This window comes from Sus scrofa, chromosome 15, assembly GCF_000003025.6.
Source record: "Sus scrofa isolate TJ Tabasco breed Duroc chromosome 15, Sscrofa11.1, whole genome shotgun sequence".
Lineage (NCBI taxonomy): Eukaryota > Metazoa > Chordata > Mammalia > Artiodactyla > Suidae > Sus > Sus scrofa.
The window spans coordinates 78,674,466-78,697,391 of NC_010457.5; the positions used below are offsets into that span (position 1 = coordinate 78,674,466).

At 42.0% G+C, this 22,926-nt stretch overlaps 1 long non-coding RNA gene across 9 annotated transcripts in view; it reads right to left on the bottom strand.

The window, feature by feature from the left end:
• LOC110256990 overlaps positions 1 to 22,926 on the bottom strand; it is a 127,589-nt gene that overhangs the window by 27,626 nt on the left and 77,037 nt on the right. For all 9 annotated transcript variants that reach the window (XR_002339101.1, XR_002339099.1, XR_002339097.1 and 6 more), the window contains one exon: positions 6,555 to 6,648. This is a non-coding gene — a long non-coding RNA (uncharacterized LOC110256990). The remainder of the gene's footprint in view (positions 1 to 6,554; positions 6,649 to 22,926) is intronic.

The following is a 22,926-nucleotide window of genomic DNA, read 5'->3' on the forward strand; positions in this document are numbered from 1 at the left end:
GTCCTATATGACAGAAACACTTTCATGCTCTCACAAGTCTAATCACTACTCCATCAATCGAAAGCTCAGTTACAACATTTACTAACAATTTTTCCCCGTAGTGGACTTCAGCCATATACATGATCATGCAATATATATGCATGTCAGTAAAAGCAAACGCTCCTAGCTAGTGCCTCCCTTAAAGCCTTTGCTGTAGAAAACTGTATCGGTTGTGTACTGTGGAGAGCAGATACCGAGACATAGAGTTAGGAGGGCAAAAGGCTTATTAAGGGGTAAACAGCACATAATTTAGAGATGACCTGGGGAGGAAACAGTATTGGGCAGGGAGAGCCTCAGACCATGATGCAGGTCTGACAGTCTTGGTTATCGGAATGAGGAGCCCAGAAGCAAAGCTTGCCCCTGTGCATCCTCACCCAGGACAGAAATGCCCAGTCCTCTCACCGTGCCCGCTCATTGGCTGGGATCTATCCTGGAAGAGAGGTCTTGGCTCAAAGACTAAAGCTGAGCCTGAAGGCACTAACAGGTGGAGGTTTTTGGCTAATTGCACTCTTTACAACCGAGGAAAGAAATTTTCACCTATTGAGGTATGGGGGAGTCATTCTGGCTCACACATGAGTTAACTCATTTTTTTTTGGTCTTTTTAGGGATACACCCACAACTTATGGAGGTTCCCAGGCTAGGGGTCAAATCAGAGCTACAGCTGCTGGCCTATGCCACAGCAATGCAGGATCCTAGCCAAGCCTGCAGTCTACACACAGCTCAGGGCAACACCAGATCCTTAAACTACGGAGAGAGGCCAGGGATTGAACCCATATCCTCATGGACACTAGTTGGGTTCATTAACCACTGAGCCACAAGGGGAACTTCTAACTTGAATTTTAGGCTAACTAAAACAGCTATTTGTGGCCTATCAAATATATAGTGTACATCTGCCTTAATTATTAAAGAGAAAAGGTGCTCGGACCAGAAGAAAAGAATGTCTGTGTTAAAAACAAAGTTAGGAGTTCCCATGGTGGCCCAGTGGTAATGACCTCAACTAGTATCCATGAGGACTCAGGGTCAATCTCTGGTCTCGCTAACTGGGTTAAGGATTTGGTGTTGCTGTGGGTTACAGTGTAGGTTGCAATCTCAGCTCAGATCTGGCGTTGCTGTGGGCATAAGCTGGCAGCTGCACCTGACTTGACCCCTAGCCTGGGAACTTCCATATGCTGCAGGTGGGGCCCTAACAAGCCAAAAAACAAAAACCAAAATCCTAAAGATTAAATGCCTCCCTTCCTGGGACTCCGGTGCTGGTTCTCCTTCAGTAATGACTGCCTTTCCAAGTGCCATAGCCATACCTGCTGTGTACCTGCTGATCAGGAGTTTTAAAACCTTGAAGGAGTGTACCCCTGACTATTGTTCTTTGTTCTGACAAGATGTAAAACTGTGCCCAAAACCATGCTTCTCTGGAGCAGGTCTTCAGAGTTATCAGGCTGTCTCCCAGGCTATAGTCCTCAGATTGGCTCAAATGAAGCTCTTTTCTATTCCTGTTAGAGACTGTTTATTGAATATTTTTGTTGACTTAGCTAAACAGTAAATTCTTTTTTGAAGGAGATCCCCCTAACCTCCTCAGGAGAAATGCTGGAGAAGACATATAGAAGTAAAATCCCTATTTGACTTTTTTTGTTGTTGTTGTTGCCAAATGCCTTTATTTAACTGGAATCCTTTGAGAAAGACAGTTTTTAAAGTCATATTAGTGGAACACCTATCAGCAAAAACCACATGATAATCACCTAGTTTTACGTCAGAAACATTTATTTTGTATTTATTTATTTATTTTTGCTTTTTAGGGCCGTACGCATGGCACATGAAGGTTCCCAGGCCAGGGGTCGAATTGGAGCTACAGTTGCCAGCAGCTGGAGATTATGTGAGTTGACACTAAGGGAATCTGGGTGAAGCAACACAGTATCCACTACAAGTAACACAGGTTTTTTCTTTTCTGGTACTCGTTAATTTGGTTTTTTCTTTGTTTGTCTTTTTAAGGGCCACACCTGAGGCTTTTATGGAGGTTCCCAAGCTAGGGGTTGAATCAGAGCTGTAGCCACTGGCCTACACCAGATCCTTAACCTACCAAGCAAAGACAGGGATCAAACCTGCATCCTCCTGGTTACTAGTCAGATTCGTTTCTGCCAAGCCATGATGGGAACTCCCCTCATTAATTTGTTTTAAGCCTTTCTTTTACCATGACTTTCATCTTCTGTGCTACTCTCAGGCTGATGGGGAATCATTTGCTGTTCTTCAAGTTGCACTGGGAATCGTAAGGATTCCTGAGGTTGTCCGGAGCTGCCTGGATACATCACATGGACACTTCCATTCACTCTGTTCCTTCTGGGCAGAGACAATGCTCATGCCTTGCCTCCTTCTCAGGGGTGCCCACATTCCCGTCCAGTCTTGAATTTCCAAATGTTTGGAGTGTTTCTCCTTTCTCTTTCTGTTTTCTCTTTTTTTCTCTCCTTCCCCCCCCCTTTCTCTTTTTTTCTTTTTTCTTTTTCTCCTTTCTCCAGTCTGAACAAATTCAGGTAGGTCAACGGACCACAGGTGGAGATGAAAGAGAAGCAGGGGGTGCAACACAATTGAGAAAAGCAGACTCTGCAGATAACACAATGTTTACCCCTTTGGATTTTTTACGACCGAGTTCCCTCTGGACATAGGTGGTTTTTTTTTTTTTTAAATGTCCAATGGCACAAGCTTCAGAGATTTAAAAAGGCTTTTCTTTGCTTTTCAGCTGTAACCACCTTTCCCAGAGGCAATGAATGCATTGACTAAATGAATAAAGGGCAAAGAGTAAAAAAATGCAGAAAAGAAAATCTTAGGTAACATCTCAAAATATTATTCTGCCACAGCTACATCCAAGGATCCTACCAGGACCTGTGGGTGAGATCAGTGAAACTTTTGTAACAGTCTTTGATGGTTCCAGGACAAGGAAAAAGGATCTGATGATTAAAGTCAGGGAAGAGTCATCCTTTTTTTTTAAAGTGGGAAGAAAGAGGATGCTACAGACTATAGACTGATAACCTTAATGTCTCACACAGGGAAAATGCCTGACAAAACTCATCTTGTTTTTTTGTATTGTTTGTTTTGGTCAGGGAAAGGCCTTGAAATAAGGTACCCAGACTCCAGCAAATAATTTGACAATCTCCTGAGATATGACTATGATTAACATGCAAAATGGGGAGTTCCCATCGTGGCTCAATGGTTAATGAATCTGACTAGGAACCATGAGGTTTCGGGTTCGATCCCTGGCCTTGCTCAGTGGGTTAAGGATCTGGCATTGCCATGAGCTGTGGTGTAGGTCGAAGATGCTGCTTGGATCCCGAGTTGCTATGGCTGTGGTGTAGGCCGGTGGCTATAGTTCCAATTAGACCCCTAGCCTGGGAACCTCCATATGCCGCGGGTGCAGCCCTAGATAAAAAAAAAAAAAAAAAAGATGCAAAATGGGGACTAGAAAACAAAAAGGGCTGGCAGATTTGTAATACAACGAACAACTATCCCCAGTGAAAATGAGAACATGGCCAAAGTCAGGTGGTCAGGATAGAGGTGGTGCCAGTAAGTGTGACACATGCAGAAGTTGGACAGAATGAAGGACGTGTTGCTTGGAGAAACCCCAGGGGAAACCACAGTCATCTGGAAAAGAGAATTAGCTGCCATGCAGTGGCCAATTCTATGGGGCTCAAAGGAAAAACAACCAGGGCACGTTTCTGATAATTAGAATTCATCTTAAGAGCAAACAAGCCAAAAACCCCTGGGATGTTGAGGTGGCATGTTTACCAGCAGCACAATGTTACGGAGAAGATTCATTCATTCCACTAAAGGTGCCAACTGCCTGCAACCCCCTCAGAGAGAAACAGAGTGGGACTAGATGACTTCCAAGTGTTCCCAAGGTTCTGAGCCGCTCTGATTCTACTCTTAAAAAAATGTGAGTGCTAAAGCAAAACCACATGAACTTCTCCTTTTTGCACAAAAATGTTTTATGTGAGTTACAGAAAAACGAGTGATTCGGAAAGAGTTTTATAAGAGCCCCTGGATACACTCCAAGTTGATTTTATGGCTCATGACTGGCAATATTAATGGAAGCACTTATAAAAGTTATGATATGTAGTCATAAAATACCTAAGCATGAACTCATAAATCATATTCCAACAGAATAAGGCAGGTCGTTTTTCCCCTGTGATTTAATGCAGATTTAGATTTTACTAAACGTAGTTTTCCACTGGAGACCTATAAACCTCAGTATAGGGTAAAGATTAAGGTTCAACTATGCGGTTTCAAAGATAAAAGAGGAAGGAACATATGGATGTGAGAAAAATCTGACATTCCAGGCTTATAAAATGGAAATGACTTAGTCATCTCCTGTGCGAACCTAAGAGCACAAGAGGGTGCTAACTGGGTCCTAACTTGAGTTCCGTAGGTTGACTTTCTCCTGCTGACTTTCTTTCTCCTAAGATTCTAGACCAAAGTTTGGGGAGGAATTAAAACATATACTAACTAGCTTTAGTCACAGGTGTTGGATTTACAGCTCAACTCCTTACACTTGCCATCTGGTAACGGAGAGGCCGTTTCACTCAGGAACTACTCCTCTGATACCTGGCAAGGCCTGCCAATCATAATACTGCATCCCTGCCACTGGTGGGAATGACTCGGGCTGGCCCCAGTTCCCATTGTGATGGTTAACTTTATGAGCCACCTTGATGGGGCTAAGGGATGCCCAGATAGCTGGTGAAACATTGTTTCTGGGTGTGTCTCTGAGCATCTTCAGAAGAGACTAGCATTCAAATGGGTCGATTGAGTAAAGAAGGTTGCCCTCACCGATGCACCCACTTTCCAATGGATTGAAAGTACCATCCAGTCCATTAGGAACCAAATGGATCAAAGAGGCAAAGGAAGGGCTAATTAGCTCTCCCTGAGCTGAAATGCCCATCTTCTGCCCACAGACTGCAGTGCTTCTGCTTCTGCAGACTGAGAGAGGGATTTAACCTGTCCTTCCCCAATTTTCAGATCTTTGAGCTCTGACTCAATTATACCACCAGGTTTTCCTGGTTCCCCAGTTTGCAGGTGGCAGATCATGGGACTCTGCAGCCTCTGTAACACATGAGCCAAGTCCTGTAATAAATCTCTTATGTCTCTATATACCTTACTGATTGTTTCTCTGGAGACCCCTGACTAATACTCACCAGGCAGTGACTTTCCCAGTGATTCCCCGCATCTGACCCAAATAGGTGGGTCCAGAATCCTTTTTCAGGGATGACTATGGATGCTAAAAGGAGGCTTAGGGGAAGCTTATCTCCTGAGATCACAAGCCCTAGAGAGGATTTGAGCCTGGAGATGCTGGAGACCCATTCTTGTCACCACAAGGAAAGAGCCTCCCTAGGAGTAAACCAGAACAGAGGAAAGCAGAGCTGAGATGGGAAGAGCCAGAGGCCTCTTCTTGAGTCCCTGAATCCAGCTGTGACTGACTCCAGCTGAACCTCTAGACTTTTCAGGTTCCTGAGACTGAATTCTTATCTATTCACACTAGATGGAGTTCAATTCTGTCACTTTGCAACTCAAAGGGTCCCGAGGAATTAGCCAAAGCAGAGTTACTTTTATGTTACTGGCCTATCCTCGCAGGTACATTTTCTGATTATTATCGTCAAAGAGCTAGTAACTTGGAGTAGGAAGAAATCTTTTCATTGACAATTTAGGGCTGAAGATTTAGTCACTCATTTCATTTACTTATTTTGGAAGAGGGACTCATTCACGCATATTAGGTAAGAAGGAATTAGGTTGAGCACTAAAGCTGTCCTGAGACTTGAGCTTCTTTTCCGGATTAACATGAATTGGTCCTTGTGACCTACGACATTTTCCAAAAATGGCTACACCATTATATTTATCCCACCTCACATGCTCTTTGTGAGATGTGGCTAACCACTGCTCCCCGCCCTCCCCACCTCAGACAGAGGATCTAGGTCATCTTCCTTTGAATCCAGACAGGGCTTGTGACAGGGCTGATCAGTGGTAACGATGGGAGTGGTGCTATGTGGCTTCTGAGGCTGGACCCCCCCCCCCCCAAAAAAAAGTACAGCTTCTGCCTGGCTCTCGTAGGACACTTGCCCTTGAAACCCAGCTTCCATGCTGTGGGGAAAGTCAACCCAGCCCACACGGAGAGGCTCAAATAAAGAGGAATGGAGAGCCCCAGCTGACAGCCGCATGAAAGAGTAAGCCTTTACATGACCCCACTCCCAAGGCCTGGAATCTTCCAGCTGAGGCCACGGTCATAGACATCATGCTTCCTACTGTTGCCCTGTTTGACTTTCTGACCCCCCATAAACTATGAGAGAGACTAACATTCAAAAGAATGATATTTTAAGTCACTAAAGTTTGGAGCAATTTGTTAAATAGTCATCGGTAACTAATATGGTCATCTTGGTTGAAAAGATAGATATTTTGCTGAAAGAGAAAACGTGGAAGGATATATGTATGGCTAAAAATCTATATTCTCAGAAAATGAAAGTGGTAGAATTTTTGGGAAGGTTTACCATTGCTGTCTTTGGAGTGGGACAAGACCTTCTCAAACAGAAGTGAAAACACAGAATCACCAAATGATTGTTCAATCTCTGAATCCTCTTCAACCTAGAAAAACAGTGAAAACAAATGCATCAGTATTCAGTTGCACCTACTCATTTGGAGTTCAGCTTCTGGAAATTGAGTCAGTTCTGGTTGGCAGCTAAAGCAGAGATGATGGAACATGTTCCTCAAGCCCTTTTCATTTTACTCATGGGCATAGGGCCCATCCTCATTTCCCAGCCTCCCCTGCAGTTGACTGGGGGGAATTGAATGACTAATTGCTCACCACTATGGATAAAGTTCAAGTAAGGGCTGGGGTCAATAGCTCTCTCCTGACGCCACCCCAACAGCTAATCAATTCAGCAACCTTGTGGATTTACCTTTTCCATAAATGCTCCTTCTGTATCCGCGGGCATTACTGTAAATGGGCTTTGGTTTGGATTCTTGACAGATTTTTTTTTTTTTTTTTTTTTTTTTTGGCCACAACCTCGGGATGTGAAAGTTCCCAGGCCAGGAATCAAACCCACACCACAGCAGTGACCCAAGCTGCAGCAATGATAACGCCGAGTGGTTAACCCACTGAGCCACAGAGAAGTTCCGGATTCCTGACAGATTTAATTGTTCTCCATGCTTACCCAGCAGGCAGAATGATGTTTCTGAAATGTACATCTAATCATACCATGCTCTGTTGGTAACTTTCTCCCTCCAACTTTACCTCCTGAGTCCTCACTATACCTCCCTGTGCCTGGAACACTTTCCCTTCATGCTCTTGTTTGCACACGACTGATGAGTCTGGCTCACCTTCTAGGGCTCTGTTTAAATATCTCTTTATTGAGTAAGCCTGACTTGAATCACTAATCTAACCTACCCTAGTTGCCTCTGCTAAGAGCATCCACAGTGCTCTTTATCTTAGAGGGGCACTTACGACACCTTATTTAAATTGCTTAATTGTTGATTCCCCTTTCCGGATTATCAGTGCTGTAAGGGCTCATGGGTATTGTATTCCCAGGGCTTAAAAAAATGCCTGGAATATATATATATTTTAGGGCCATACCCTTGGCATATGGAGGTTCCCAGGGTAGGGTCCATTGGAGCTGCAGCTGCCGGCCTACACCACAGAAACGCAGGATCCTAGCCATGTCTGTGACCTAAACCATAAAAATAATAATAAAAAAAAGTCTTCTTTCATGAAATTATTTTTTTTTGTTTGTTTTTTTAGGGCCGCACCTGCAGCATGTGGAAGTTTCCAGGTTAGGGGCCAGCACATGCCACAGCCACAGCCATAGCAGCGGGGATCCAAGCCATGTCTGTGACCTACACCATAGCTCATGGCAACACTGGATCCTTAACCCACTGAGCAAGGCCAGGGATCGAACCTGTGTCCTCAAGGATACTAGTTGGGTTCGTTACAACTGAGCCACACATGACAGGAAATCCCATGAAAAGCTTTTAATGCGTTCTCCTAGTAAAACTCCTGTGCATTCTTTGCTGGATTAATTTGCAATGAAGATTCAGAACATTAGCTTATTGCATTTGCCAATTCTAGGATGAATTTTGTTTGCTTTACATTTGAATATTTTTTCAGTCTGGATTAGGTCGATGACATCTAAGAGCCAAAACTGGCTATGTTCCCTTCCACCTTGTTCCCTTATTGGTGCATTAAAAAAAAAAAAAATCTGTATATCAGACCACAGATAGTTTATCATTCAAAGAAATGTATATTTTATTTCATATTTCTATTTGTTGCTTTTCTTTCCCTTTGGTTTATTTTATCCATTCCCTTAGAACTCTCGATAGATCAAAATCAAAACTGACCACGTTTAGAAATACTTATTAATTTTCCAAATTGCTACATGCACTACTTATTCCAATAATTTAGAACACTAAGGGCATTTCTGCATTTTTTTGTAGATAGAGCCAGTCTATTTTATTTTGCTTGTAGTTTTATTAATGAAAAAAAATTTGAAAAGTATAATGGATAAAATATAACAAACAACCAAAAGATAGCCTCCCAAATGAACAAATACTGACATTTTATAATTTCTTTAATTTATTTTCCTTTTAGTAATAAAATTTTATTAATTTAACTTTATTTCATAACAAAACTATCACTACAAAGTTAAGGTTCTGTTTTTCCTTTTCCATGCTCATTTCTCACCCTTCCCTAAGGCAGCTACTCCTGAATTATGAGTGTAGCCAGTCCATATTTTGTTAGCTTTTAGTCCACACAATTGGGTCCATAAGTAATAAAGTATTGTTTTGTAGATTTAAACATTTTATCATATGACATCTACAGTGCATGGTAAAATTTTCATCCAGTATTGTGTTTTAGTTCTTGCTGTGTTCCTACATATAGGTTTAATCTATTTATTTTAACTTCTGGATAGTGTTTCATTTTTATAAATTTTGCTGTTGAGAGACATCTGGATCGTTCTCATTAATTCATTACTACAATCAGGGCTGCAATGAACTTTGAACATATTTCCTTGTTACATTCAAGTGCAAAGAATTCCTTAACCACATCTATTTCCTCAATAAGGCAATGTTTTCTAAAAGGGAGAAAAAAAGGTGTTATTTTGTTCTTTTCAAAAAGTAAATATAATTGACAAAAGGCTCTAAGAAATCTTTGCCCCTCTTTGTATGAAATAGGTGCCGCGATTTAGAATCTTACAATGAAAAGATGGTTGTTGTAATTACATTCCATGAAAGAGTTCTTGTCAGAATGTCAACTTTCCTTATTTTGTTGGAAATAATTTTTTCTTTCTTTTTAGGGCCTCACCCACGGCACGTGGAAGTTCTCAGGCTAGGGGTCGAATTGGAGCTACAGCTGCTGGCCCTATGACACAGGAACAGTCACAGCAACATGGGATCCGACCTGCATCTGCGACCTATACCACAGCTCACAGCAACGCTGGATCCTTAACCCACTGAGCAAGGCCAGGGATCGAACCTGCAACCTCATGGCTCCTCATTGGTTCATTAACCACTGAGCCACGAAGGGAACTTCCTTGTTGGAAATAATTTTTTTAAAAACTTCTTGTGCATTTTTTCTCCCCAAAAGCAAGCACAACCTAATCATTTTCTAATACTTCCTCTGGCAAATAGACTTGGACAACTGTTTCGTCAGAAAAATTGAGATTCTCTTTATGTGTACTTAAGTGTAAAATGTTGCTGCACTGTTAAATATGTAAATATTATGTGTCTGAGTATTTCTATTACACCTATTTCTATAGCAACAGGATAGATTTACAAAACTGTACATATATTTCATAGTAACGCTAAGTTATACAAAATTACTACATTTTTATCATCTTTAGAAGCTGTACTGTAATATCCCCCCAACCATATGCTTTCTTTTTTTAACTTAAAAATGCACGGAGTTTCTGTCATGGCTCAGCAGTTAACGAACCCAACTAGTATCCATGAGGATGTGGGTTCGATCCCTGGCCTTGCTCAGTGGGTTAAGGATCCAGCTCACAGCCGTTAGCTGTGGTGTAGGTCACAGACGTGGCTTGAATCCAGCATTGCTGCGGCTGTGGCAGTAGGCCAGCAGCTTCAGCTCCAATTTGACTCTAAGCCGGGGGACCTCCATATGCCACAGGTGTGGCCCTAAAAAGACGAAAAAAATAAAAATAAAAAAGCATATAAGGAAAAAATCAAACATGCCAAAGGGTAAACAGTAAAAAGTAAGTCTTCTCTCCACTCCAGACCTTAAATTGTCCAGAATCTTTCGCTCAGTTTATAATACATAAACTCTTAATATAATAGCTTAGGATATGCGGTAGTAGGATTTAAATAATGGTTATGATTTAAATGATGGCTATTTAAATAATGATTATTTGTGCCTGCTAGGAACACACTATTGAAGGAAGGATTCCTCACCACCGTTGAAATATATCATGGTCTCATCCTCCGCATGATTTATTTATCTGTCAACTTCTCTTTGGTGGATGTTCTTTATTTATTTTTATGGCCGCATCCATGGCACATGGCCAGGGACTGAATCTGAGCCACAGCTGTGACCTATGCTGCAGGTGCAGCAATGTTGGATCCTTTAACCCACTGTGCCAGGCCTCGTCGGATGTCTTTAAATGGATACACCCTCAGGTGATCCCCGTACCCAATACACCATAACCCCCCAAATTTATTCTTTTGTCAAAAATAAATAAATGTTGGGACTATTTGGTCTAGAGAATTCTTGATTATTCATAGGAAACTTTGAAAAAATATCAATCAATTTTTTTTAAGTTTCCCCCCATTTCATCTGCTTCTCTAACTTTATATATTTAAATGTAATTAGTTTAACACAATTTAATTGATCTTAGGTAAGTAAATACATAAGTTGCTATTTTTCATTCTGATCTGTTCCCTTCTTCAACTTCCACATCAATAATCTACATTTATCCTTTTTTAAAAAGGGTAGGGGAGAGAGCTGATAAAATCAACAGTAGGGTAAAGAAAAGAATTCCTTAGGGTTTGGTTGATTTTCATAATTGTTAATTGGACAGAAATAGTCATTCAAGTAACTGGTCATCAACCAACATGCCCAAGCTTGGTCCCAAGAAAGAAATGCCATGGACCTCTGCCATGGTCGGACATGGCATCTTCATTAAAAATGAATTTATGAAGCAATGAGATACTGCTGAATAGCACTGGGAACTATATCTAGTCACTTATGATGGAGCTTGATGGAGGATAATGTGAGAAAAAGAATGTATATATATGTATGTATGTGTGACTGGGTCACTTTGCTGTTCAGTAGAAAATTGACAGAACACTGTAAATCAGCTATAATGGAAAAAATACAAATCATTAAAAAAAAAGACTGACAATACTTAGTGTTGGGTATTGTAACTTTAACTCTTACAGACTGTGGTCAAAATGTAAAATATATAAAGCTACCTGGTAAAAAAAAAATGAATTTATGAAGAAAATGGCATCTTATAATCATGTATGGATTGCCTTGGGCAATGTCACCCATTACTGCAAACCCAAAATAAAGATCAACAAATGAATAAGAAAACAAAAACCAACCCTTAATTGCCTTAATGTTATGTTTTTGTTCACACACATTTCCAAAATCCTCCCTCCTAAGAAATCAGTGGCAGGAAAGGAAAAAAAAAAAAACAAAACTCTCTTCGGAAATTATTAACTGAATCCAATAGAAATATTAACATGCAGATAATACTATTTCTTTGGTAGAATTAATTATATAGGCAAAATCCGAATAACGGTTTTTATCCACAAAAGAATTCATAGTATGATATGCAGCATGAAACTAGAATATAGTCATACGTAAATCTTACTAATAAAACTTTGAGTGACTACTTGATTTTTAGTGGTAATGTGGCTATTAAACTGTATTTCTATTTTCAATGACTCATTGTCCATTTCAGTTATTTTCTATAGTCATTCATTGGCAGACTGAAAAGTCATTACCTTTTTTTTTTTTTTTTTTTTTTGTATTTTTAGGGCCGCACTTGCAGCATACGGAGGTTCCCAGGCTAGGGGTCTAATCGGAGCTACAGCTGCCGGCCTATGCCACAGCCACAGCAATGCCAGATCCAAGTCACATCTGCGACTTACACCACAGCTCACGGCAACACCAGATCCCTAACCCACTGAGTGAGGCCAGGGATCGAACCTGCAACCTCATGGTTCCTAGTTGGATTCGTTTCTGTTGCGCCACGACGGGAACTCCTGAAAAGTTCTGAGGGCAGAAGAAATATATCGGGTTCCTGAAATCTATCCTGTGCCTTCATTTCTCTTTCTCCTTTCCCCACCTTCCCCTCTGTCCTGTCCTGGGGTGGCCTGGTATGAAAATGTCCACCTAGAAAAGCACCATTGGCACCTCTATGTCAGCAGTGTAGGTGGAAGTATGAAGAGAACAGGTCAGGTGGTGTCAGGAGATGTTAAGAGAAATAAAGAAAAGGGGCCACGAAAGATGAGGATAAATTGAAGTCAGGACTATATGAAAACATACAAATAGAGAGCAAGGTAGTTAGCTGGAAGCAGCAAGAGCAGACACAGACACAGACACAAGGTGAACAAAAATCACTATTTTCCACTAATGAGGGCCAGGTTCATGGACACGTAACCATGCCCAGCACTTGATATACTGCTCTGCTATCCCTGTCTTGAAATTTCCATTAATTATACCTTTGAGATATCCGCAATATAGACATCACCACTCCTTTAGTCCCATTTATATACAGGGGTCACCATGCCCCAGAAACACAGGATTCCAGTGGGCCCATGATGTCTGGGAGGGCAGAGAGGTCAAAGCCAGGATAAGCTAAGGGTGTTGGGTCTAAGGCTGAGTAAGCAGGGCAGGGTGTCCAGAGTCCCACAGGCCATACCCTGCATCAGAACCAGAACTGGAGAAAACCATTTCAAAAAGATAACTGTACCCCAATGTTCATTGCAGCACTATTTACAATAGCCAAGACGTGGAAGCAACCTAAGTGTCCATCCAGAGAGGAAAGGATAAAGAAGATGTGGTACCTGTATACAATGGAATATTACTCAGCCATAAAAAATAACATAATAATGCCATTTGCAGCAACACAGATGGACCTAGAGATTATCACACTAAGTAAGTCAAAGACAAATATGATATCATTTGTATGTGGAATCTAATAAAAATGATACAAAAGAATTTCTTTACAAACCAGAAACAAACTCACAGATCGGTTACTAATGGGGAAACCATGGGGGGAGGGATGATTTAGGAGGAAGGGAATAACATATCCACTCTACTGTATAAAACAGATAATGTATAAGAATCTACTGCATAGCATGGGGAAATCTACTCAATAGTTTGTGATAACCTATATGGGAAAAAATCATGGATATATGTATATGTATAAATAATTCCCTTTGCTGAGCACCTGAAACTACTACAACACTGTACATCACCTATACCCCAATAAAATTTAAAAAAATAAGAACTGGAACTGGCTTTGAAAGCAGAGAGAATGCATTGTGTTTTAGGAAACACAATAACCAGGAAACCCTATCATGTCCCTTCTTTTTTTTTTTTTTTTTTTTTTTTTGGTCTTTTTGTCTTTTCTAGGGCCACTCCTACAGCATATGGAGGTTCCCAGGCTAGGGGTCGAATCGGAGCTGTAGCTGCCGGCCTACACCACAGCCACAGCAAAGTGGGATCCGAGCTATGTCTGCAACCTACACCACAGCTTACGGCAATGCTGGGTCCTTAACCCACTGAGCAAGGCCAGGGATCGAACTCTCAACCTCATGGTTCCTAGTCAGATTTGTTAACCACTGCACCACAACAGGAACTCCTGTCCCTTCTTATTCATGTTACCTTCTGTACTGGACAATAACTTACAGTGAAGATGAAGACTCTGAAGGAAAGGGAAAGCCAGGGCAACCTACAGACATTGAGAGTCCCTGGAAAAATGCCTTTGATTTTTTTAAATTGCTTTTTAGGGCCACACCCCCAGCATATGGAAGTTCCCAGGCTCGGGGTCCAATCAGAGTGGCAACTGCTGGCCTATGCTACAGGCACAGCAACGCGGGATCTGACCTGCATCTGTGACCTACAGCACAGCTCACGGCAACGCCGGATCCTTAGCCTGCCAAGAGAGGCCAGGGATGGAACCCGCCTCCTCATGGATCCTAGTCAGGTTCATTAACAGCTGAGCCACGAAGGGAACTCCCTAGATGGATTTATAAACGCACGTTGAGGGTCTATGTGAGTAAGGACACTATGTCTCACTTTGCGCCTTGATGTCCTGTCCTGCAGAGACACTTCAACCAAGACTGCCAGAGAAACTCAGGCTGCCCATTGGCAGAGGTCTGGTCAAGAAGGCAAATGGTACAAAGGAGTCGTAAATACAGACTGGGCGCGGGGGTGGAGGGGAGGGTGCAGAGAGAAAATAATATAAATGGTTTAATTGAAAGACTGTGTGGTTCCAGAGCTTAACAATCCTTCAGAAATTTAAGAGCGGGCAGCTTGCTCTTGTCCTGGGTTTATTTAGGGTGCTTTGCTTAAATCTCTGCATCTGTGCTTGTAGCACGTGGCCTTCTGCTCATGGCCCATCATAGCAGTGACAGTCTTTTCCACTCAGAGGTAACTTGTTTTTGTCAGAGGTAATAATGTACTGAAAACAGAAACAGGAAGGGTTTTGATAACATCACAAGGAACAAATCCAGAAGAAAAAGGTGTTTGGCTTACTTAGGCCAATTATGAAAATTGGTATTTTTGGAAGTTAGATTCTCATATAACATGTCCCAGAGCTGCTATCCGGGAAGAAAACAGAGCTGAAGGCAGTGTCCATGGTCATGTTTGCCTGCAGCACAAAAGGATGAGAAGCAAGATGTTCTTATCATTAAGACCTTTAGAATTTACTATTACCTTCAAACACTGCATGATTGGTAATTTTTTCTTTTTCGGTGTGTGCAAAGTTTACATTTTGATTTTATTTTATTGTCCCCCCCCTTTTTCTTTTTTTAATCTTTCTAGGGCCTAGGCATTGAATCCGAGCTGTAGCCTCTGGCCACAGCCACAGCAACACCAGATCCGAGCCGCGTCTGCGACCTACACCACCTACCTTTTCTATGCAGAGGTAACTTGTTTTTGTCAGAGGTAATAAGGTACTGAAAATAGAAACAGGAAGCGTTTAGATAACATCACAAGGAACAAATCCAGAAAATCAGGAAATGCCGGTTCCTTAACCCCCTAAGCGAGGCCAGGGATCTTACTGCAACCTCATGGTTTCTAGGTGGATTCGTTTCCACTGCGCCATGATGGGAACTCCTACATTGTTGATTTCAATCTCCTATGTGGTTATTTGGTGTGAAGATGGACTCTCAATTATGTAATTAAGGGGGTGGGGGGGGAGCAGTTATAGAAAGAAGCCCTTCTGTGAATCTGGCACAAAAGAAACTATACAAAACTTAGAGCAGTGGTTCTCAAAGTGGGTTCCCCAGGTCAGCAGCATCAGGACCCCCTTGGGAACTTGCTAAAAAAGCAGACTCTCAGGCCCACCGCAGACCTCCTGAATCAGAAACTGTCAAAGTGAGGCCTAGCACTCGGCTGCATGTTGACAAGACTTCTAGGTGAGTCTGCTGCACGAGAAAGTCTGAGAACCTCTGTGTTAAAGAGTAGGGTAGGCAGGGCCCAGTGTGCCTCGCTGAGCCCTTCCAGCAGAGCTGCCAGCCAGGCCTCAGGTGAGTCTGTGCTCTGGGCTCCTGGCCACGGGCCCTCAGTGTCTATGCTGAGGTACTGGCTTTATTCAGTTGTTTTGCTGCTGATACTGAAAAAACTTAAGTATCAAACCTTTAGTCATAGGAGATTGTCTGCTTTTGCACTCAAGTGAATTCAATAAAGGAAATTATTCAAATAACCTACATATTCAAGAGAAATGAGCTTTGGAAAGAGGCAGCACTAAGTCAATCAGGTTGCATGCAAGAAATCACTGAGGAGCCGTCCATTTATCTAAAATGAAGTTCTTGGAGTTCCTGTCGTGGCTCAGTGTTTAAGGAACCCGACTGGTATCCATGAGGACCCAGGTTCGAGCCCTGGCCTTGCTCAATGGGTTAAGGATCTGGCATTGCCGTGAACTGTGGTGTAGGTCATAGACATGGCTCAGATCCCATGTTGCTGTGGCTCTGGCATAGGCCGGCGGCTACAGCTCTGATTTGACTCCTAGCCTGGGAACCTCCATATGCCATGGGTGTGACTCTGAAAAAAAAAAAAAAGTTCCTTTTGGAATGTCAGAATGTTTATTACAAGCAATTAGCCAAATTGGATTAAACTGCATTAATTTTCACTTTGACATCAGAGGGTGAAAGGTGACTTTTAGCCATTAGCATGAAGCTCTTAATGATGGCAATTGTATAAATATTAGCTCACCACCCCACCTCACTGCATCCCTTTGTCAGACACTGGAGTCACTCAAAACCAATGCCCAAAGGGTCTGAGTTGTGCCCCAGCAAGAGTATACTCAAGGGCTCCTACTACAGGGACCAACTCGAGATCTGGGCCGAGGGGCCCTGACCCTGAGCCCTGTACTGCAGAGGGCTGTGCTCAGCTTCTCCTCCAGACTCACCACCTCCCTTCCAGCCCTGGGCTCTGCCGTTTCCTGCCCAAAGGGCCTGAGCTCACACCCAAGACCTCGTGCAGCAGGCCTGCTCCTTTGCTCTGCCTTCCTGTGTGTACCCCGAGAGCCAATGGGTGGCACCTCTCTGCTGGGGAGGGGGCTCTAGCTTGGATGTGTGAGTTGGGGGCTCCACACTCATGCATGTAAGGACAGAGCTGGGGTAGGAAGGAGCCTTGGGGTAGGGGCTAATTCTCCCTGCCCCACTGCAAGAAACTCAAAGGAGGTCAAGAATCTAAATTAAGGGAGGCAAGATGGCGGAAGAGTAAGGGGACATGCTTTCCCTCTCCCACAAACACAACAAAAAACCCACATCTACAGGTTAAACGACTCGCACAGAACAGCAACCAGTCGCTGGCAGAAGACCTAAACTCCAATAACGGCAAGAATCTCGTGACATTACTAGGTAAAACAAGAGAAAAGAGGAGGGTGAGAGAAGGTGAATCCAAGCTGGATGGGCGCTCCTGAAAGGGAACTGTGGAGGAGAAAGGGATCCCAACACCCTGGAAAGTCACCTACTTGATGGAAAGATCAACCGAATCAGAGGAATCTCCAGATGCAGAAAAGAGTGCAGGAGTAGGTCGGAGTTCTGAAAAGCAGAGCGAGAACTGAACAGATCATCTAAACTACTGGCACAGTCACCAAAAATTGAGACGCTTGGGTGGGGCACTGAGACCTTGGCTCTGGAGGTTAGTCCCTGGGAAAGGGCTGGGAGGGGGGACGCAGGTTGGAGCAGAGACTGCTTGGGGGGGTGGTCTAGGAACTGGTCTGTCAAGTTTGATGAGGCAGAGACTGCCTGGGAGACTAGAAAGCAGAGCGTCACAGGGGGAGGGAGCAATACGCTAAGGGCAGGGAAGTGGAAAGCCACATCAGAGGGAACCTGGGAGAAGAGCTGGATCTGTGCCAGTGTTGGGGAGAGGAGAGAAGAAGGGGTGGGCCACCACAGAATACTCTCCAAGCCACAGTGAGCTCACTGGCCTGCCAGCTATCAGAAAGCTGTGCTTCCCAGTGCACCCCCCTCCCCCACCCCTTATGCACACGCTGGACCTGGGGCTGCCTGTCATCCCGGAGGGCTGGCCTCAACAATTTCTGGAAGCCTACCACCACAGGGGCTGTCCCTGCCCTGGCCTGCTTGCCCTCTGGAGGGGCTACACCCCTGCAGAGCAGCACCAAACACCGCCAGCCCCCGGGAAAAGGTCTGCAGCCTAGAAAAGCTAGAACAAGCTCAGCCAGGCCATGAAAAGATCTGCCTACATTTTCAGGCAGTCCCTCTGAGTTGGGCTGCCCTGGGGAAGAGCCTCTTGGGTTCTCAGTGGCCCAGCTAGCTGCTCCAGCCCTCGGGGGGTACTGCACTCCTGCGGAACAGCTGCCCAGCACCACCAGCCCCTTGCAAGAGCCCCATAGCCCAAAAACACCAGAGCAAGCTCTGCCCGGCCGAGTGAAATCTGCTTCCATCGTGGTGTGGATCTCCCAGTCCTGTCTGCCCTCAGGAAGTCCTCCTTTGCTTCAGAGAGACCCCGTCAGCCCTGCCCACCCTCTGGAAAAGCCACGCTGCCTCAAAGAAGACTGACCAACAACACCAGCCCTCAGGAAACATTCCACAGCAGTGCCAAGGCAAACACTGCCTGGCCATGGAGAGTACAACTCCACCAGGAAAAAGAAAGCAACAAACAAGATGAAGAAGCTGAGAAACCACCCCCAGTTAAACCAACAGGAGAACTCACCTAAAGCAGTCAACAATGAAACAGACCTCTGCAGTCTGACAGACCTGGAGTTCAAAAGAGAAATAGTGAAAATACTGAAGGAATTAAGAGAAGATATGAACAGTAATGCAGACACCCTCAGAAAGGAACTAGAAAATATAAGGAGGAGCCTAGAAAAACTAGAAAATTCATTTGCAGAGATACAAACTGAACTAAGGGCAGTAAAAACCAGAATGAATAATGCAGAAGAACGAATTAGTGACATGGAAGATAGAATAATGGAAATCACCTAATCAGGACAGCAGACAGAAAACCAAATGAAAAAGCATGAAAGCAATATCAGAGACCTATGGGATAATATAAAGCGGGCCAATCTACGCATAATAGGAATTCCAGAAGGAGTAGAAAAAGATAAGGGGTGGAAAATATATTTGAAGAAATTATCGCTGGAAACTTCCCAAATCTAAAAGATACTGAGTTCAAGGCACAGGAAGCACAGAGGACCCCAAACAAGTTGAACCCAAATAGACCCACACCAAGATACATTATAATAAAAATGAAAAAAGTTAGTGATAAAGAGAGGATCCTAAAGGCAGCAAGAGAAAAACAGAATGTTACCTACAAGGGAACCCCCATAAGATTATCAGCTGATTTCTCTGCAGAAACACTACAGGCCAGGAGGGAATGGCAAGAGATATTTAAAGTGCTAAAAGGAAAAAAATATGCAACCTAGAATACTCTATCAGCAAGAATATCATTTAAAATAGAAGGGGAGATAAAATTTTATCCAACAAACAAAAGCTAAAAGAATACAGCAATACAAAACTCAGGCTAAAAGAAATACTGAAAGGGCTTCTCTAAACCAAAAAGAAAGGAAGGAAAGAAAGTGAGGAAAAAAGAAAAAAAAAAAGAGGAAGAACTTGGACTGAGGAAACTGCAATCAGAGAGCAGTCACTCAAATAAGCCAGCATACAGATTTAATCATGAACATGTTTCAAACAAAATAAAATTAAAAAGAAAAAAAAGAGTCATCAAAATCATAAAATGTGGGCAAGGGATGTTAGGAAATAAATAGACCTTTTTTGTTTGTTTGTTTCTCTTCTTAATTTTAGTATAGTTATGAAGTGTTTGAACCTACAGGACCATCAGGCTAAAATACACAATTATAGGAAGGGGTTAGCATACTTAAAAAACAGGGCAACCACAAGCCAAAACCGAACATTGCATTCACAAAAAATGAAAAACAAAAACAAAAACAAAAACAAATCACTCAAGCAGATAATAACTGGAGACCATCCAACCAAAAAAAGAAAGGAAGAATGGAGAACCATAGAATCAACTGGAACACAAGGTTCAAAATGGCAATAAATAATCATCTATCAATTATCACCTTAAATGTCAATGGACTGAATGCCCCAATCAAAAGACACAGAGTGGCTGAGTGGATAAAAAGGCAAAAACCTTCAATATGCTGCCTACAAGAAACTCACCTTAGGACAAAGGATACATACAGATTGAAAGTGAAGGGGTGGGAAAAAATATTTCATGCCAATAGACATGACAGGAAAGCAGGAGTTGCAATACCCGTATCAGACAAAATAGACTTTAAAACAAAAGACATAAAGAAAGACAAAGAAGGACACTATTTAATGATTAAGGGATCCATCCAAGGAGAGGATGTTACTATCGTCAACATATATGCCCCAAATACAGGAGCACCCAGATACATACAACAAATATTAACAGACATAAGGGAGAAACTGATGGGAATACAATTATAGTAGGAGACTTGAATACCCCACTCACACCAATGGACAGATCCTCTAGACAGAAAACCAATAAAGAAACAGATATCCTAAAGGGAACAATAGAAAAATTAGACTTAATTGATATCTTCAGGACACTACATCCAAAAAAATCAGAATACACATTCTTCTCAAATGCACATGGAACATTCTCAAGAATCGACCACATATTGGGACACAAAGCTAACCTCAACAAATTTAGGAGCATAGAAATTATTTCAAGTATCTTCTCTGATCACAATGCCATGAAACTAGAAATCAACCACGGGAAAAGAAATGAGAAAAAGCCTACCACATGGAGACTAAACAACATGCTACTAAAAAACTAATGGGTCAAATGAGGAAATCAAGAAGGAAATTTAAAAATACCTTGAAACAAACGATAATGAAGACACAACCTCTCAAAATGTATGGGATGCTGTGAAAGCAGTGCTCAGAGGGAAATTTATAGCAATCCAGGCCTTTCTCAAAAAAAGAAGAAAGATCCCAAATTGACAACTTAACTCTCCACCTAAATGAATTAGAAAAAGAAGAATAAAAAAGACCTAAAGCCAGCAGAAGGAAGGAAATTATAGAGATCAAAGAGGAAATCAATAAAATAGAGATTCAAAAAACAATAGAAAAAATTAGTAAAACTAAGAGCTGGTTCTTTGAAAAGGTAAACAAAATTGACAAACCTCTGGCTAGACTCACTAAGAAGAGGAGAGAAAGAACCCAAATAAACGAAGTTATAAATGAAAAAGGAGAAATCACAATGGATACTGCAGAAATACAAAAAACCATAAGAGAATACTATGAACACCTATATGCTGACAAATTTGACAATCTGGAAGAAATGGACAATTTTCTAGAATCTTACAGCCTGCCAAAACCAAATCAAGAAGAAACTAGGCCAACTGAACAGACCAATCACTAGAAATGAAATTGAAGAAGTCATAAAAACACTCCCTACAAATAAAAGTCCAGGACCAGTTGGCTTCACAGGCGAATTCTATCGAACATATAAAGAGGATCTGGTGCCCATCCTCCTTAAACTTTTTCAAAAGGTTGAAGAAGGAATACTCCCAAAGACATTCTATGATGCCACCATCACCCTAATTCCAAAACCAGACAAAGATAACACCAAAAAAGAAAACTATCGGCCAATATCTTTGATGAATATAGGTGCAAAAATTCTCAACAAAATCTTAGCCAACCGAATCCAACAACATATCAAAAAAAATCATACACCATGACCAGGTAAGGTTCACCCCAGGTTCACAAGGATGGTTCAACATATGCAAATCAATCAACATCATACACCACATTAACAAAAGAAAAGTCAAAAATCATATGATCATCTCAATAGACGCAGAAAAAGCATTTGACAAAGTCCAACATCCATTCATGATCAAGACCCTCGCCAAAGTGGGTATAGAGGGAACATTCCTGAACATAATCAAAGCCATTTATGACAAACCCACAGCAAGTATAATACTCAATGGAGAAAAGCTGAAAGCCTTCTCACTCAAATCTGGAACAAGACAGGGATGCCCACTCTTACCACTGCTCTTCAACATAGTTTTGGAAGTCCTAGCCACAGCAATTAGACAAACAAAAGAAATAAAAGGCATCCATATAGGAAGAGAAGAGATAAAACTGTCACTGTATGCAGACGACATGATACTATACATAGAAAACCCTAAGGACTCAACCCAAAAACTACTTGAACTGATTAATAAATTCAGCAGTGGCAGGATATAAGATTAACATTCAGAAGTCAGTCATACTTCTGTATACCAGCAATGAAATATTAGAAAAGGAATACAAAAATACAATACCTTTTAAAATTGCACCTCAAAAAATCAAATACCTCGGAATACATCTGACCAAAGAGGTAAAGGACATATATGCCGAGAACTATAAAACTTTAATCAAAGAAATCAAAGAAGATGTAAAGAAATGGAAAGATATTCCATGTTCATGGATTGGAAAAATCAATATTGTAAAAATGGCCATACTACCCAAAGCAATCTACAGATTCAATGCAATCCCTATCAAATTACCCATGACGTTTGCCACAGAACTAGAACAAACAATCCAAACATTTATGTGGAACCACAAAAGACCCAGAATCACCAAAGCAATCCTGAGAAACAAAAACCAAGCAGGAGGCATAACTTTCCCAGACTTCAAGAAATACTACAAAGCCACAGTCATCAAAACAGTGTGGTACTGGTATCAAAACAGACCGACCGACCAAAGGAACAGAATAGAGAACCTGGAAATAAGCCCTGACATCTATGGTCAATTAATCTTTGACAAGGGAGGCAAGAACATAAAATGGGAAAAAGAAAGTCTATTCAGCAAGCATTGCTGGGAAACCTGGACAGCTGCATGCAAAGCAATGAAACTAGAACACACCCTCACACCACGCACACAAATAAACTCCAAATGGCTGAAAGACTTAAATAGAAGACAGGACACCATCAAACTCCTAGAAGAGAACATAGGCAAAACACTCTCTGACATCAACATCATGAATATTTTCTCAGGTCAGTCTCCCAAAGCAATAGAAATATGAGCAAAAATAAACCCATGGGACCTCATCAAACGGAAAAGCTTTTGCACAGCAAAGGAAACCAAAAAGAAAACAAAAAGACAACTTTCAGAATGGGAGAAAATAGTTTCAAATGATGCAACCGACAAGGGCTTAATCTCTAGAATATATAA